Raw genomic sequence first — 16,923 nt, 5'->3', positions numbered from 1 at the left:
TTGTACTGTATATCCCACTCATGAGCTGTTGACCAGTTCTGGGACTACGGAGCCGGCAGCCGCACCTAGCTTTGGACTTGTTCCACTGTTGAAACGCAAGGGCTGGCTCTGGAACCCCATGAACCAACAGACCCCCTTTGTGTCCAGCAGACTGTAACTGAAGAAACATCAGAGACTCCACTCCTCAACTGCCTCTCATCATAGCTTAGACAGCATATCTACGCTCGCTATACTTGTATTTACTGCAGCTTCATTCCAACCGGCCTCCCCTCTTGTTCATAAGAGGGTGAGGCCAGGTGAGTGAATAAAATCTTTTTGTTTTATCCTATATCTACTCTATAATAACTTCTATTACTAACATCCCATCTAAATGAGCTGTTGACCAGTTCTGGGACTACGAAGCTGGCAGCCGCACCTAGCTTTGGACTAGTTCCGCTGTTGGAGAGCAAGGGCTGGCTCTGGAACCTCGTGAACCAACGGACACCCTATAAATTAAGAAACATTAACAACTTACTCTAAGTTGTCTACTTGTGCCAACTCAGCGAACCTCGAGGGCAGCTACCTCCAAATAAAGCTACCTCCAATCCTGCCCCACAAGCCGCGCGCTCACACAGCTCCGCAAAGCCCGCGGCTCCCCTAAGCGGTGCCGGAACCGCTAGCCCGGCATTCCGCCACATAATGAACTGTAGGCTAAGTCCTTTCCTTTCTCTCCTTCACTTTTTCCCTCTTTTTCTAGTTGGGGGCGGGCAATTATTTTGGACAGAGGGCCACTTACTGAGTTTTGGAAAGCCATCGAGGGCCACGTGACAGGCAGCCCAGGGCAGATTAATATTAATTTTCTACATTTTTTTTTTTTAGGGGCACCGTGGGCCGGATAGAATAGCCTGGTGGCGCATCTGGCCCCTGGGCTGCATTTTGCCCAACCCTGTTCTGGGTACATTAGATGACCCATACTGAGCCTGTTGCTAGCCTTTGGCATTGGTCCAAGAAAAGAAACGATACTCTTGAATTACTGGTTTCAAGGTTTCAATACAGAAGGTACCTTAAACAGCCCTCTAGACCAGTGGTCTCCAAAGTGGGGTGCACGCAAGATGATCCATTGGGGTGTGGGAAGAAAATTTTAGAACTTATATAAATTACATCTATTGGGGGTGGCGTGCTCAAATTTTTTACTGATAGGGGTGTGCAATCAAAAAAGTTTGGAGACCACTGCTCTAGACTACCCATTGCTTCAACAGGATCAGTGCTTAAAGCATTCCCGACACATATCTAACCTGTTCCTTTAAACCTGGTAACAATGAGATTCTAAAACTTCCCTGGCAGTATATTTCTGTGTTTCGTCATCTTCATGATTAAGTTTTTCCGTAAGTAGCAAAGGAGGCTCAGATCAGACCATTTAAGCCCACTACTATGTGTCCTATCCCCAGGGAATGTGAGGAACAGTTCATAACCTTTCTTTTCCCACCATTCTTTTACATATTTACATACTGTAACATGTCTCCTCCATCTTTATTTCTGTAGACTAAACAAACCCAGTTCTTTCAGTCTTTCTTCTCTTTCCCTTGCTGCCTCCACCCCTCCCCAATCCTCTAACACCTTAAGGTATTACAAGACAATAGGTTTACTTGTAATGGCACTTGCCTTTAAAAACACTGGCATCTGGGATGGAAATATTCTTTAGGAGGTTAATAAGCTCATGTGACTTTTTTTCTGGGCAACGTTACTTAAGTTATCTCTTTGAACTGTTCAAATGGATGCATTTTTACCCAGGGCTACCACTTTTTAAAAAAAATATTTTTAAAAGATCAAGCTAGATTTGGCTTGGTTCAGTCCTTTAGCAATTAGTATGCTTTAATAGGGCTCCAGGTTTTTATAGAAAGGGGATAAAACATACTAGTAGCTAAAAGCTGCAGTAATATTAATTGGGCAATGGAAATTCCAGGAACAGTTTTCTGATTACTTCCTTCTTCATTGGATTTTTTTTTATATATAGCAGTAAAGTACAGTAGCAAAATGGGCACAGAGACCCCACCATGGTTTCTATTAAATGTATGCCAGTGGAAAGAAGAAGAATCCATTCTTTCAGCTTGCTTTCTTCATTTGGGTAGAGGATGGCTACAAGGACAAGTGCCCATTGGGAGGGCAAATGAAAGCTTTTACGTCTTCAGGCATTGATATGACCTTTAAATAGCTCCAGTGGCTCTGAGATCATATTGATGCACAAATGTGAATGCCCTCAAGACATCTGTTTCTGGGTTCTGAAGGGCATTGTATATCACCCTGAGCCACTGGGTTTGTCCATACAGATGGGGAAGAATTTCTCCAGTGTAAAGCAGACGGTTTAGAAATCTAGTGTTCTATGTTCAAAATACTCTGTGGGAGCTTCACCTGCCTAACTCAGCCATACTTTCTAAATTAAATCAGCTGCATGCAAGATAAATGATGGGGAAAGGCTCTTGGTTAAGACTTCAGAATCGAAATTTCTGCCTATGCTGTATAAATACCAAAGATCATGGCATGATGGATTGCACACTTGATTGGACAGTTGTTTGTGCACTTGTATGCCTTTTCATGTGCACAGAAAGAGCTAATGGTGCAATTTGGGATGCTTGACAATACATGCTTATATACATGTAAAACAATTAGTATAAACTCAGATAACACGAGTTGCATCTGTATTTGTTTTTTTTGCAATAGGAGCAAATGTAAGCTGTAGTAGCAGTTTTCAGGTCAGTTGCCTGGAGAGATGTTTTAACCATATATCTTGACAGCTGAAGAATTCAGAATTCACTTGAAAAATTCTTTAATGAGGAATAAACACCTATTTTCTGGCAAGCAAAGAAATAGCAGATGGAATAATTCACTCTGCACAAAAAGCAAAGAACAAACATTTTGGCCTCTTGCTCTGCTTAACTTTCAAAGGGAAGGAAAAAAGGAAGCCAGGAAGAAAGTTTGGTGCTTTCTGGGACATGACTCCTTTAAGATGGCTGGAGCCAAACTTGTCCTTCCAATATACCAAGGGTGGGGGAGGTGGATACGGAGATAAGCAACCTTCCTTGATGAAGTTCCTACTGCCATTGGTCTAGCTTAATTTTTGACAAGTTGTCACGGATACTGCTGAATGAGTTCCAGAGCCAGAAACAGAGAATTCATGATTCTTTTGAATGAAGAGGTGAGCTCCTGTGTTCTTGCTACTGGATGGAGACTTTAAAATAATGCTGTTAAACAGATCAAATGTGAACTTCATAAATAAATAAACAAATGGATGCCAGAGGACTTCTGAACTCCTTTGCCGCCTAAGGCAAATAAATGACTTGGCAAGACCTAGGAGAATTGTTTTTGTCAGTGCTTCTAATAAGGATTCCACACACAACAGCTCTCATGGAAGTGATGTTAATCTTCCAGCTTGCTTAGGAAGCAAACTAGATGAAATATCCCTTTCCATCTACTGCTCAAGAGAGGTGATGGGGTACCTTGGAGGGAGAACCATTTATGTTATAATGTGCCCCTATTCTTGAATTATGTCTATGAAAACAAATGGGAAATCATGTGACATTTATTAGACAATGATAAAGTCCCCAAGGGAGCTGGCAGAACCTGCATGGCTCGGGGCAGGAGACTTGGCAAAACTTACAAGAAGCATTCTGAAAGAAATAGCAGAATCACGGACATGGCAACCAGGTTCTTTTCTGGTAGGTAATGGCTAAGTGCTAAGTCTGACAACCTTTGATCATCATCGTTCTCACATGGATGTTCAGAGGTTGAGCCATGACCCGAGTATTTTCCTTCCTTGACTCACCCTGGTTTTGCAGTCCTTGCTGCTTGATGTTTTGTTCAGGAGTAAAACAACTGCAGCTGACTTCTGTTTTTAATGCACAGAAACTCACTCTAGTCTCTTTGCAGCATCAGCTGGGTGGGCTCAGCTTCATGCCCAGTAGCTACCATGTGAGGAAGAACCTTGTAGCATGTTCTTTCTTGCAGAGCTTCAGTTACCCTTTTCACATGCTTTCAGTAAGAAAAGAAAAGCTCCTAATGGGTTTTCAGCCAGGTGAAAGATGAAGGATAGCTTATCTTGTCTCTGAACAATTTAAGTGGTATCTAGGGGTAGTATCTGCTGCTAGAGGCAGTAGAGTCTTCTCAGGTTTGATGGCAGAGCCAGGAGCACAAGGGATCTAATCAAGCTCCTGTTGCTGCATTGTGATGTGGTCTTGTGCAAGTTGCTGCTTTTGTTCCCTGTGTTATACATGAAAGGGGAAGCAGTTGGTCTTGGCTTCAGGAGACAAGGGTTCTAGTCCTGACTCTGCCTCTGCTTTGCTAAGTGACCTTGGTCAACTTTTATCTTTGCCTTATTTTCTCCATTAGTGAAATAGTGGAGATGGTGCTGACCTTTGTAGAGCAGTTTGAGATCTGCAGATGCAAAGTACCGCAGTTGTCAATCTACATTGCAGGGCCATCAAGTACTAAACGGCATAAGGTTTAACACGCTTGCAGCTCCCCCACCTCTACAGTTCAGGCCTGTTTCTTTGATGGCCTGACTTGCTGACTTGCAACAGCCTTGTCTCAACCCTGGGGTTCTGAACTCTGGAGCATTTGATAGGCAGGTCTGAGTTTTGAAGCTTATGCTTATCCTTATGTATTCAAGGTACTTGAACAAAAGGGCTGCATGCTGAATGGTGTTACCTATGCACAGATGTTCCCAGCCAACCAGCTCAAGCCGTATGCTACTGAAGGTCATGGGGACACAGTATGGGGAAAGGCTAATGACTTCTGTTCTTGTAAGCAGTAACAGGCATTGACAGGTATATGCCATGCTGGCTGTTGGTTTTAATTTCTTTGGGCAGTGCCTCATGACTGGGGGGGCTTGTTAGTACCTCCACAGCTTTAATACAAAATCATTTGGCTCTGCTTGGCTTCACTGCACCTACTCCCCTGTTATATTTGTAACAAGCCTCCATTTATTTTAGACATTAGGAAATTTAAACACCTAAACCAAGATTTTCAAACAAATTGTGATTTGTGCAATCCCTCAGAATCCAAATTCCTCTGTTTTTTTTCAGACAGATGGACACCCTACACTTGAAAATCAGATGCATGAGATGTCAGGTTGAGTACTCAAAATTGCTACCTACTAGGGCCAGGAATTCAAAAAATATTTGTACAGTTTTTCCTCAGATGGTAGCACTAAGGTCTCAACACCTTCAGTGCAGCTTATAATGACAGTGCAGTGTTGGCTGAGGGAGTTAAATAGACTGTTTTCTCCCTTATGAACAGTACTGGCAGCATCCTGATCAGAAATCAGAAGACAGGCCCTTTGAGATCACAGTACTTTTAAAGCATTGGCAGGGGCGGGGGCGTTGTTATTATTGGTATTTTCCTTTATGGTGGAAATGCTGTTCCTCTCGTGTCTCAACACCACATTTGACTATTTTTTACACATGCTTGTGCTCGTTTATTGTATTTTGCAAGGTCTTTCATTGTACATTCAAGCAGCAGGCATTGCAGCAGGTGTTGACTAGTCTGAGGCTCTGTGCTGCAGTCACAGGTGGTTGAATCAATGTTATAGCCATGCTTCTTCATTAATTCCTTGGAGTGTCTTATTCCTGTTCTTGGACAGTTGAGAGAGTGCCACCTTTGCCATGGTTTGTCAACCCCTGGTGGTAAGGACTCAGCTGCTGCATTTTTCCACTGTCAGTTATTTTCTTGAGCCTCTTGTTCCACATCCACAGTTGTCTCCTTGGGCGTGGCATTGAGAGGTTGAGTGCTGATGAGGAAGCTCCTGCATGACTTCAGATGTTTGTGCGCTGCAGGATGGTCACACAGGCAGTGTCTTGCATCTTCAGTTTCTCTGTCGCTCTGCCCTGCTGGCCGTTGCTCTTCTGGTGTCTGGCCAAGCAGTGCCAGGTAGCAAGTACACACTGTTAGACTGGTCAGCTTCAGACATCCTGTGATGCATTGACAGCTGTCAATCAGGAGATGCTATGAGGACTCATTTTCAAGTTTTCCTCAAACCCTGAGGGATAACATCTTGCACTGGGGGGGAAGGTTTCTTCCATGCTTTCACATGACTTACAAGACCTCGGGCTTTAAGAACACACCAGCTATTGTGAGATCACAAGTTGGCAACACTCATTATACCACACAGTTGATACTGTAATGGACTGGAGTTTGCCCATGCCCTCTGGTTTGGTGTATTTCAGTCCAAAGGGATGAGTCACGCAGAGCACACTTAGGTTATCTTTGCTTCATAGTTAACTCAGATTGGCAGGTGGGTCTGATCATCCAGGTTAGCCTAACTCCACTCATAAGCATTTATACCACAGAAGCAGGGTTATTTGGTCCTTACTTGTACTGCGTTCACTTGTGTGTGCTCCTGCAATTTGGAGGGTATTCCTCGGTTCATTCTCAGTGAGCTTTCTGTTCTTTTGGGCATACAGTGGTGTTGTGAGACAGCAGTGGAGAATTATCAGTGCGTGGGTGATTTGGCCTGAATATAGGCAGCAGTCAATAAACCTGCTGAACACAAACCCAGATTCTGGTGAGAAGGGCATGTGTGGGAGGGTAGGAGCCAACTGAGAACCCGAGTTAATGATTGATTACACCTCTTCTCTCTTGCTCCACCCTTCAAAGTAAATGGGGCATAATGCCATTTGGAGCACTTTAGTGGAATCTTCCTGTAGCAATGTCCATTAATGGTCCCCCTATTTACCTCCAATATTTTGCCCTTAGTGCAACCTTGAGATTGTCCCTTATGACCAGGCTACTTTTTTTCTCTAGGGAATTTGGCATACCAATTCCCCAGTGGGCACTTACTGGGGCGTGCCAATGTTACTGTTGGGACCTAAACCTGGCGGTTCCTGCCTAGAGGGTCTTGCCCCTCTGTTCAGAGCCAGATGAATGCCATGTTTGTGGATTTCCCCTCAGCCTGAAGAAGGGCATGTGTGCCTGAAAGCTTGCGAGGAAAGGTCATTGTTTTGCTATTTTCTAGGTGGTCTAATAAAATGCATCACCTCTGCACCAAGAGGTTTTTTTGTTTTTTTTTTCAGAGTTTTGTATTTCCCATTCATGTTTGCTGTCAGACTGGTACGGACTATGAGGGTTTTGTCTTCCTCTGCAGTGGGGGCCATGGCCCTTTTCCTTGCATTTCTTGATTTTTAGCAACCTTTGCAGCAGCATGTTGGCTGCTGCGGTTCCCCTGCTTACCTGTTGTAGATTAGGGTGCTACGTTTTGTAGTTGCATCAGGGTCGACTTGGTTTGGTGTATTTCAGTCCAAAGGGATGAGTTAACCGATGGATTTGTATGGGGTGGTTTGGATAGGGCTCTAGGCAGGGGGTTGGACTAGGTGGCCTCGAAGTCCCTCCCAGCCCTGCTTCTCTGTTTCTGTGAACGCTCCCACAGTGCAGCTGACCCACCAAGCAAAGTGATGTTGAGCCTGGAGGGTACAGAAGTCTTAATAATGGCATTCCTCTTGATTTCCTAAGTAGCAGGCTCTCCTAGTGGGCCAGCTCTTCTGTCTGTGCTTACTGCAAAACCAGCCATGTCTTCCTCTGAAGCAGGCAGTACTAACTGCTGTCTGAGACCGGATGCTAGTCTCAGTGCATCATTGGTCTGATTTGGGGTGGCTGTTGCTGTGTTCCCTGTGAGTGCAAAGGATTCTGGGATACCTGAGAGAAGAAGGGAAACCTGTACCTGCTGGTGGATGCTAGAAGACTAGTCAGCAGATGCATCAGGCTGCTTAGGGTTGTAACCTTGCAGGCCCTGCCCAACTCTCCTTTAACACCAAGAGGCAGGTGTGTCTAAATACTTATGCTCCTGATTTCTGTGCTGGGAGAGGCTCCAGCTGGTAGTAAATTACTGGAGGAGGGTGATTTGGAGAATTTAGAGCTATGAAGTTCTTTGATCTCTTAACCTGACATCCATCTCCTACTCAACATCTTTCATCCCTCGCCAGAGCTTCCCTAGCCAAAACTATTAAAGGGAAACTACAAGCCATATATATATATATTTTTTTTTTACGGTTAGCCTCTCCCATGGTAATGATTTTGCAATGAGGCTAACTCGCTGCAAAACCAGAGTGAAAAGCCTTGAAACCAGCAAGTCCTGACTAGTTTAGAGCCAGGCTTTTTTGGGAATAACTGAGCTTCCCAGTTTAGTCTCACTAGCATCCCTCTTCATTTAGCAGAGGTGGGGGACCTGTGCTCCATTTTTGTACACACCCCTTTAACAGGCAGCTTCCCCACAAAGAAATGGAGTTGGAAACAAGGTCACTCCTGAGGCATCTGGTGGGGAAACCGAGGCACAAAGAGAACAAAATGCTTTGGGAATAGATTCCAGGAATCTTACTCCCAAAGTGTTTTGCCTAGGCTACATTGATTACTCTGTTAAACTAGACAACAAAATGGGAGGCCGGTTTATTCCCGACTAACAGTGGAGCTCAGTGGAATGTGCTGAGTTCTTGAATGAAAAGCCCAGTGCAGAACTGGCTATGGTAAAGTAAGAATTAAATCTGGGTATGTTTCCCCTAGTGAACGGGTGCATTGTTAGGGGTGAGTTGGGATCTGTTACATTCACAATCAGGTTATACCCTTGTTGCCACCCTAATCGTGGCACAACCAGAATACAAATATCTATGCAAAATTCACTTAATCATAGTAATTCATATTGCAAAACAGGCTTGTCTGGCAACTTGGCTGTCAGTTTCCTGAATGGTTCTTTTTATGGGAGCTCTTTTTTTTTTTTTTTTTAAGTCTTCTGCTTAGCAATAATTTCATGAAGGGCTGCTTTTCCATGCCAAATCGTAGGCTGGGGAAAGGTTGTCACCAATATTCAAATGTGGATTTTACTTTTTGTGGGGGCACATTACAGCAAAAGTTTGATCTGTTATATACCATCAGTCCATTTCTCATTCCCTTGAATGTTGATTCACCACTGAACCTTACAAAACTGCTCCCTTGATATTATTTCAATCTCTATAACTGCTATGACCAAAGCGCACATTTGCCCCTATTGATTTCCAGTACCAGAGTCCACTTTTCCTCCAATGGTATTTCTAGTATAAGTGCTCACTGTTCTTTTTTTCCCATCCAAGAAGTATGCCAAAGCCTTCACCAGAACCACGTGTCAAAGGTTTCCATTTTCTCAGTGTCAACAGCATTCATTTCCCTTGTTTCATATCTGTAATTTGGGGTGAGGGAGAGTTAAGCATTTTGCCCATTGATTGTAGTATATAACAGGAGGCTCCCATTTTCCCAAACCAGAGGAGGTCATGTCTGAGGGAGTCGCTCCCAATCTTCTCTCAATTCCTTTGTCAAACCGTTCTTGGCTAGCTATAGCTGATCCTGGATAACTGAGTGTCTACTGCCTCTACGGCTTGACTGCTAATTCCGATGTTCTTTTGCACAACTGATTCAACATATCTGTGTGTTTAAATTTCACAGCAGAAATAAAGTGTGCAAAATGGGGATCAATGAGGAAAATTTGGTTAATGTCAAAATGCCAAGATTGGATTCCCAAGTCAATGATTCTCTGTAAAAACTTTCACAAGGGCTCCACACTAGCAATGGCTATTTAAATTACAATGGTGCCTACTGATTGTGGCTCCATTGCACTAGATGCTGTGCAGACACCTATGTAGGTACTGGTCAGTGGTCACTGTCAGCACTGTGCTATTGGAGTACTTCAGTCAGTAATAGATGTTATTCTTGTCACAGCTCTGAGGCAGGCAGATACTATTTCCACCTACAAATAGGAAACTAGGGTCCAGGTGCACTAAATGTGTGCAGACCATAAAGAACTTCTGGGGTTTTGGGAACGCGGCCTTTTAGAAACTAAGCATGACTAATCAAGCAGTGATTATCATCAAATAACCATAGTTTCAGCAGGAAATAATGGCAGAGTAACTATTGTTGGAGTGCTAGAAACTCCTGCAGAGAGAGAGATCACACATAGCCCAACATTTTCAGAAGTGGTCGCTAATGAGTGCCCTATGTTTCTAGATGCCTAATTTGAGAGAACTGAGTCCAAGGCCCTACAATTCCCAGGAGAACTTAGCACCTCTGAAGAATCCAGATGCAAAGTGTGTCCAGTCAAGCACCCGAAGACTAAAGCTCTGAAAAATATTTGGCCACTTCTGAAAATGGGGCTGCCAAGCTATACCAAGGGCACGTGTGTGAATTTGGCAAGTTGTTTCAGGGCTGCTGGAAGGCATACATTGTTGATAGCCAACCATGTAACTTCTCTGGTGACAAGTGCCCTGAGCAAGAGGTATTGTGTAATCCTATGGACCTGATTCTGCTTCTGCCTGGATCCATAGCAATGATCCATTAATCTGAGTTTGATCAGCATCTGCCTTTATGTGTGTACCCAGTTCCCACCTATTTATTGTACAAACATCTGTTTCCCTGATAATTATCTTTGAAGTTCTGAGCAACTTGAAGGTATTTAAAAGGGTTGTTCTGAACATGCCAACCGCCAGAGAGCACTCTAAGCCAAGGAAATAACTCTTAGGGGTTGTTAACGGTGAGAGCTAGCTTGCAGAGTCCTGGTGATCTTGCTCCATAGGCTTAATCTGAAACATGATTCATTTCTGCAAGCAAACAATATAATCTGCCTCTGTCATCTTGGGAGCTTGATGGCTGTCCCCCTTCTTAAAGACCCTAAGGTTGGGGCTCTCCACAGGTCCATAAATTTGGCAGCAGGGGAGGAGTAGCAGTGTTAATTGCTCCCAAATCACAGCAATTAATACTGCCGCTGCTCCCCTGCCAACAAATTTCTGGGCTCCTGGAGAGCCCCACAACCCAGATACCAGGGCCCGTATGCCAGATGGTGCCAGCATGTGGAGTACAGCCAGTGTATGAAGTTGGGCCAGCATGACTGTCCCTGTGTGCCAACCCTTCATGGGAAAAGACCCACAGGACCAGAGAGATTGAGCACCACTGGTCTAGAGAGAAGAAATATATGGGGGGGTGGGGGGGTAGAAGGGGAAAGAGGCAGCGAGGTGGAGGAAAGAGTACCCAAGCTCGTACAGCAGGTCGTGGAGAGTAGGATCCAGAGTCCTCACTCCCTTCCCATTAGGCCCTGCTGTCTCCAAGGGTCCATACATACCATGCATATCCCACTTCAAGGATCTGACTGAGGATCTGGGTTTCAGATGAAACTAACTGAAAGCACAAGGTGACCAATCTGAAGAAGTATAAAGGGACTAATGTTCATAAGGAGAGAGGAAGGGTGGCTGGATGAAGTTTTGTTTTCAGGAGGGAAGCTGGCTGTAGCAGAGAGGCGCAGGGGAAGTGTCCCAGGTACAGAGGCTAATTCCATGTTGACTTCTAGGGCCAAAGGTTTAAAGATTGTAGTTCTGTGATACGTTCTCTTCCCCATCCAGACTCAAAGGAATGGACTTTTCCAGCCATTCACCTCTAAGCATTGTACAAGTTGATTATCCACTTTCTTTCCTTCCTTCCAGCTTTGCTCAACTGCTACCAGGTCCTGCCTGCAAGTCCAGAGGTAAAGCTCTGATCTTTCTTAACCAGGAAACCAAAAGAAAACAGTCTTCACACCAGAAGCTCCAACTGCAAGCAGGGAGCATGCCTCTTTGGTTTTGTATTTGAATTTACCAGCCTATTCCCCAGTCATGCTGGAGCTCAGTTGGATCTTTTGTTTTTTCTGGCTGCCTTTTCAGTAGACTTTTCATAGCAAAGAGCAGAGTCTGTTTGCTCTATCACATTTCTAGAAAGCCTATTGTAGTTGTATCTTGGAGTATTCAGGGTGAATAATGTGGTTCCACAGGTACAACCATAAATCATTCCCCATCTTCTGGTAGAAGAGGGTTTTTGTGCTTCTGTAACAGGCAGGACTTCCATGGATCTCCATACACATCACACACAACAGACATCCTTCCCTGGGTTCCTTGAACAGAGCATTACTCTGTTTTCTGCAAATCTGGACAAGATTTGGGAGCAGATAGTAGAGGAGAGTCAAGGCTATTGTATCTCTGTTACGGCTCTCTTATGCTAAGTCCTCTACAGATAAGCCGACCAATAAACGTGGTCTCTTTCCTAAAGCTAGGAGGTTTAAGTTCAGACTATTCTGCAAACGCACATGGCCTTGAAAAGAAAAACATGTTACCATTGCATCTGCATAGGTACCTCTTGGGACTTCATCACCAGAGTATCTACATGCTTCAGTGGTTTTAATTTTCCCTAATGCCCCTGGAAGGGAAGAGAAATAATCCCTGTTTTATAAATAAGGAGCTTAAGTCCTTGTTACATGGTAATTTTAGGCAGCTCCTGGAGCTCTTAACCCTTGGATTGTCCATATATTAAAGTGGCTTAAAGCACTTGTGATGCAGCTCAAAGTTATGCCACTCCAGGGCAGGATTACCTCTTGATCCGCACAACCCAGCTCCTGTTCTACTGAAGTGTGGCCACATCCCACAGACATGCCATTCAAGTTGAAGGTGTGAAAAACTCCAAGCTAGCACTAAACCAATCAACCTTTGTGCAGCTCACAGTGTCAGGTGCAACAAGGTCCTAAGATACAAATCCAGTTTAAGTAGCTTGTGCAAAGTCTCGCAAGGTGTAGCTTATGACTGACCTGGGAATTGATCGCAGGTCTGCAGAATCACAGTCCAGTGTCCTTTTCACTAGATGATCCTTCCTCCCCTGTATAGTTCAACTTGTCCAGAAAAGCAGTGTGTCTGAAGCACCCAAGCCATTCTGTGACTGCTTGGCAGCTTTAGGAACAGCAACGTGCATGGAAAAGAATTGGTGTATTAGGAAAGCAGCTAATGTGTTTGGAAGACTCGCCAACTTGCCTTGTGCATGATAAACTGAACGTGAGAAGACATCACACCTTCAGAAGCCTCTGACGCTGTGGTAGGCTTTCTTTGCCATGCCAGGAGGAAAAGCAGGAGATTGTTCCTGAGTGCATAGGCCAGCTCACCAGGAGGGAGAATCCAGATGTGTGACCATTCGTGCTTTCACACCAAACTGGAGGCCTGTTCATCACGATACCTGAAGTTCCCATGTCTCCCCTCTACTAAGTGAATATATCTGGATTTTTCAGATAATGGAGCATTTACCCATAAATTTATGGGAACTCAGTTAAAGGTTCTTTCACATGATCTGGTCACATGCTGAACATACCTGTTCTCTGATGCATCCTTCCTGCAGGGAAGTTATTGGCAAGGAGGCTGCTTCTGCTGCCTATGTTTTCTGAGCAGCTTGTGCCTGCAGGTGTAATGAAGATCACCAGAAGCTTTAACTTGTAAAGATCAAGATTATTTTTTGTTTGTTTGTTTGCTGTGTAACAGCAGTCATCTGCCCTCAAGAAATGATCAGTCAGGGAGTGAGTTTGGAGTCTGTGTGGGTGGAGATTTTGTGGAGCTTCTGACTGAGGCTGTGTGGGTAGAGTTTCTGCAGAACCTGATGGAACTGTCCTCTGATCAGTCCTTAAAATATGGAAGTCTTAAAGAACCTGGGCATGTGCATCTCCAGTTTGGAGCAGATCATCCTTCCTGCTTGTGCGTTTGGATTAAGGCACAAGGCCTGATCCCACTCTGACTGACATCAGGGGCAGCCCTGGCAATGCCTCTGGAGCAGATTTTTTTAGGAAGCACTTAAGAGAATAGCAGCGCCTTTGTGTTTTGACGTTAGATTTAGAGAATGGGTTGGTTTTCATCAGCTCATGGTCTGGTGCCCATTGGTATGGTGCTAAGGACTGCGGAGGTGAGACTGGTGCTCCGTTAACAGGACTCTTGTGGGATTGGTTCTTCTCTCCTTGCATAGGCTTTGATCCTGTGCGCTGCTTGGCAAGTCCCTTTGGGTGCTTACGGCCCTGAGTTCTTATGGATTTCACCTTTTTGTTTTCAACTCCTCAGTAAGGAGGCTCAGGATGTTGTGCTCCAAAACAAATATGAGCAGAGGCTGTACATTAGCCAAGTCTCATGCCTAAGCACTAGGAATAGCCCTAGCTGTGACTGGAGGTAATATTCACCACCCCTTTTAAAAAATCAGTGGGATATGGCAGCGAGGGCCAACCTTTTTGGCAGGTGTGCCGCAAATTATTCCTGTACCTTCCTGAAGTGCCACTCCAATCCCTTTCCCCTTCCCAATCTGCTGCTCTGCTTTCTGCTTCCTGCCTTGTGTTTCCTGCCTGATCTGATGCTCTGCTTTCTGTTCCCTGCCTTATCTGCCACTTGCTGCCTGTCCCTTCCCCAGTTTGCCATAAGCCACACATATCCCAAGTTGGCCACTCCTGGGATAAGGCAAGAGTGGGGGTTAAATATATCTTCAGAGACATGGACTGAAATGTGACCTTACCTGGTAATGAAATCCATATTCATGCACTTCACTTATAGACCTGGCTTCTGCCATTAGGTCCAAGAGAGTTGGCAGAGATGCAAAAGTTTTATTAATAAAGGAGCAAGTTCCCTTGAGCTCCACAACCAAACTTCTGTGTTTAATTGCCAAGCCAAGTAACTTTATCATGAGACTTGCAACTTTGGGGCAGAGCTGGGTATGCAAGATGGGAGTCTTGACTTCCAGTACTCTGTTCTAAACATTTGAATACTCCCTGCTTAGCTGATTACACAATCAAAGCTCAAACAGCAATTAAAATGATGCGTTGGGTGCACAGGTTTTATTTCATAAGGTTCCTTGCATGTTTTGGCAGTGTGTTAATTCAGACCGGATGGGCCACTGAAAATCAGAATTAGTTCATCAGGGAAAATGTTGCTTCTTCAGCTGGTAGGGTTTAGAAGGAACGGGGATATTTGTATACAGTAGTATAGGAACTGCTGTCCTTCAAATTCTGCACACCTCTAGAAAAGTTTTGTACTTTTTCAGAGTTTCAAAGCTACGGGGTGGGGGGGGAAGGCTTGTGAAGGTCCCTGTGGTAAAACTAAACTGCAGATTTGACATTTATGAGATCATGTGACAGAGGTTGCCAAAGAACATAGCGGTCCAATGTGATGTGTGGTTAGAATTTTGTGGCATAAAAAGGCATTCTTTTTTCCCCCACCAGGAAATTACTCTGCCTTTCTCTAGTGCCTCTCAGCTGAAGACCTTAAAGCAACTTTCTACATCCTCAGACCACTGTGTGATGATACTCAGTGCACCTTCTGCAGAGAAGTAAACTGTGGCAGTAGTTAGTTATGTGACCTGCCCAGCATCACACACAGCTGCCCCAGAGGAGAATGTGACCTAGTGTCCCCTCTCCATTTGCCATTCAGCCCACAACTGCTACACTCCTTGGTAAAGCTGTACCTGAAAGCTTTTGCTAAAACATCCCTGAAATAATATACTTCCCTGCTTTTGAGAGAGGTGCCAGTGCTGTTTTATGATCAGTGGAACACAAATGGAAAAGAATCTATTTTACTTCGTTTCTGTTCTTGTATGATTATCCCTGCGGCAGTATCTGAGCACCTGGAGAAAGCACTTTGATGGGCATAAGTCTAGCCACTGGGCACCACTGACCACTGCCTTTTTAGTGTCAGATACTCCTAATGCCCATTCATTCTTCTGCCCCCCGGGACAAATTTTTTTTAGAAATGAGGTAATAGCACTATAATATACATATGTATGGTTTGTAGTAGCAAAAGTAAAGTTGAAAAAAGTTGCCTTATACCTGGAGTGGGAGGTGGTAAAAGTTTGTTAATACCTTACAAATTATCCTTACAAGCAGGATAAACTTTGCGGCATGCCCTTTGGCTTCAGTGGAGATAATTGCACAATACCTAACCTCTGTGTCTCCCTCTGTTGGCTGGATCTTAGATGATGAGACCTTATTATTGAGTGGTAGGTAAGGGAGTTATTCCATAAGCTTGGTTGGTATAGACACTGGCTATTCATTTGTTTCTGAAAGTCAGTCTCCGTTCCAGCCCACCAGTGACCCATGGGGTGGGGATTATTTACAGCCTGCTGCATTGGAAATATTTAGGAGGACCTAGAAAGCAGACGCATACCCTTTGGATACAGCGTAGACAAAGCAACAAGAGTGTCTCACCATTGTTTAAGCCATAAAAAGTTCCAGAAATTAATGTTGAGAGGGTTTGCAGTCTCCAACCCTTCACCATCAAAACCTCCCCGAGAGGCAAGCTGCAGGCTTCTCATAAAGGGCTTGCGCTGCTAGTAACAGTGAAACCACTAAGCATTTCGCTGCTTGTGAAGTTAACAGAGTGATTGTTGGCTTTAGCCAACCCGACATGTTGATCTTTTGCTTCCTGCAGCCTGTTCTCCTACCAGAAAAAAAGCCCCCTTCTTTCCTGAAGTTTCCTCAACCTGCCTCATTCACTTGCTGACTTCTGCATTCTTTCTTCCGTACATTATAAAGATTAATTACTCCAGTTGGAATTCTGTGCGACTGGGCAAGGCGAGACATTCCTGTATTTATTGACATTGCTGCTTTTGACTTGGGAGGCCAGCGGTTCCAGGCCTATGCGCTCCCCTGGTTAGCTTACGTGCGGGCAATCTAAACTTGTTATTAGACAACTCCTTGTCTAAGAGAGAGCACAGAAATTCAGTCCCCCTATTGCTATAGATATTTTTTGAACAAGGTCTCTTGACCACTCGCTGTCAAAGGTCCCTTGGCCTCCTTGTAAACCTCTAGATGTCTGCCAGATTTTGAAGTGAGGGATAGCATTCTGCTACGTGTCTTCATTCATGTACGTGACTTCTCCACTGCCTGTCTTCAGTGGATGTGTACTGTTAAACCATTGCTAGCTAGAGGTCAAGGCGTTTCGGTAACGGGTGAAGCAAAATTTCATCTGAGTGTGGTCTAATGGATGGGGCTTCTATTCCTGACTCTTGCCACTGACCTGCCACGAAACCACGGGCAACCTACTGCGTCTCTGTGCCTCACTTTACCCTCCTGGCTTGTGCTGAAGTTGCAATTTCCCTGGGCATTTTTTGTATGTGCCAGATACAATA

This window comes from Crocodylus siamensis, chromosome 7 (assembly GCF_052110815.1).
Source record: "Crocodylus siamensis isolate JL-2025a chromosome 7, ASM5211081v1, whole genome shotgun sequence".
Classification (NCBI taxonomy): Eukaryota; Metazoa; Chordata; order Crocodylia; family Crocodylidae; genus Crocodylus; species Crocodylus siamensis.
Note: the sequence above shows the minus strand (reverse complement) of the source record.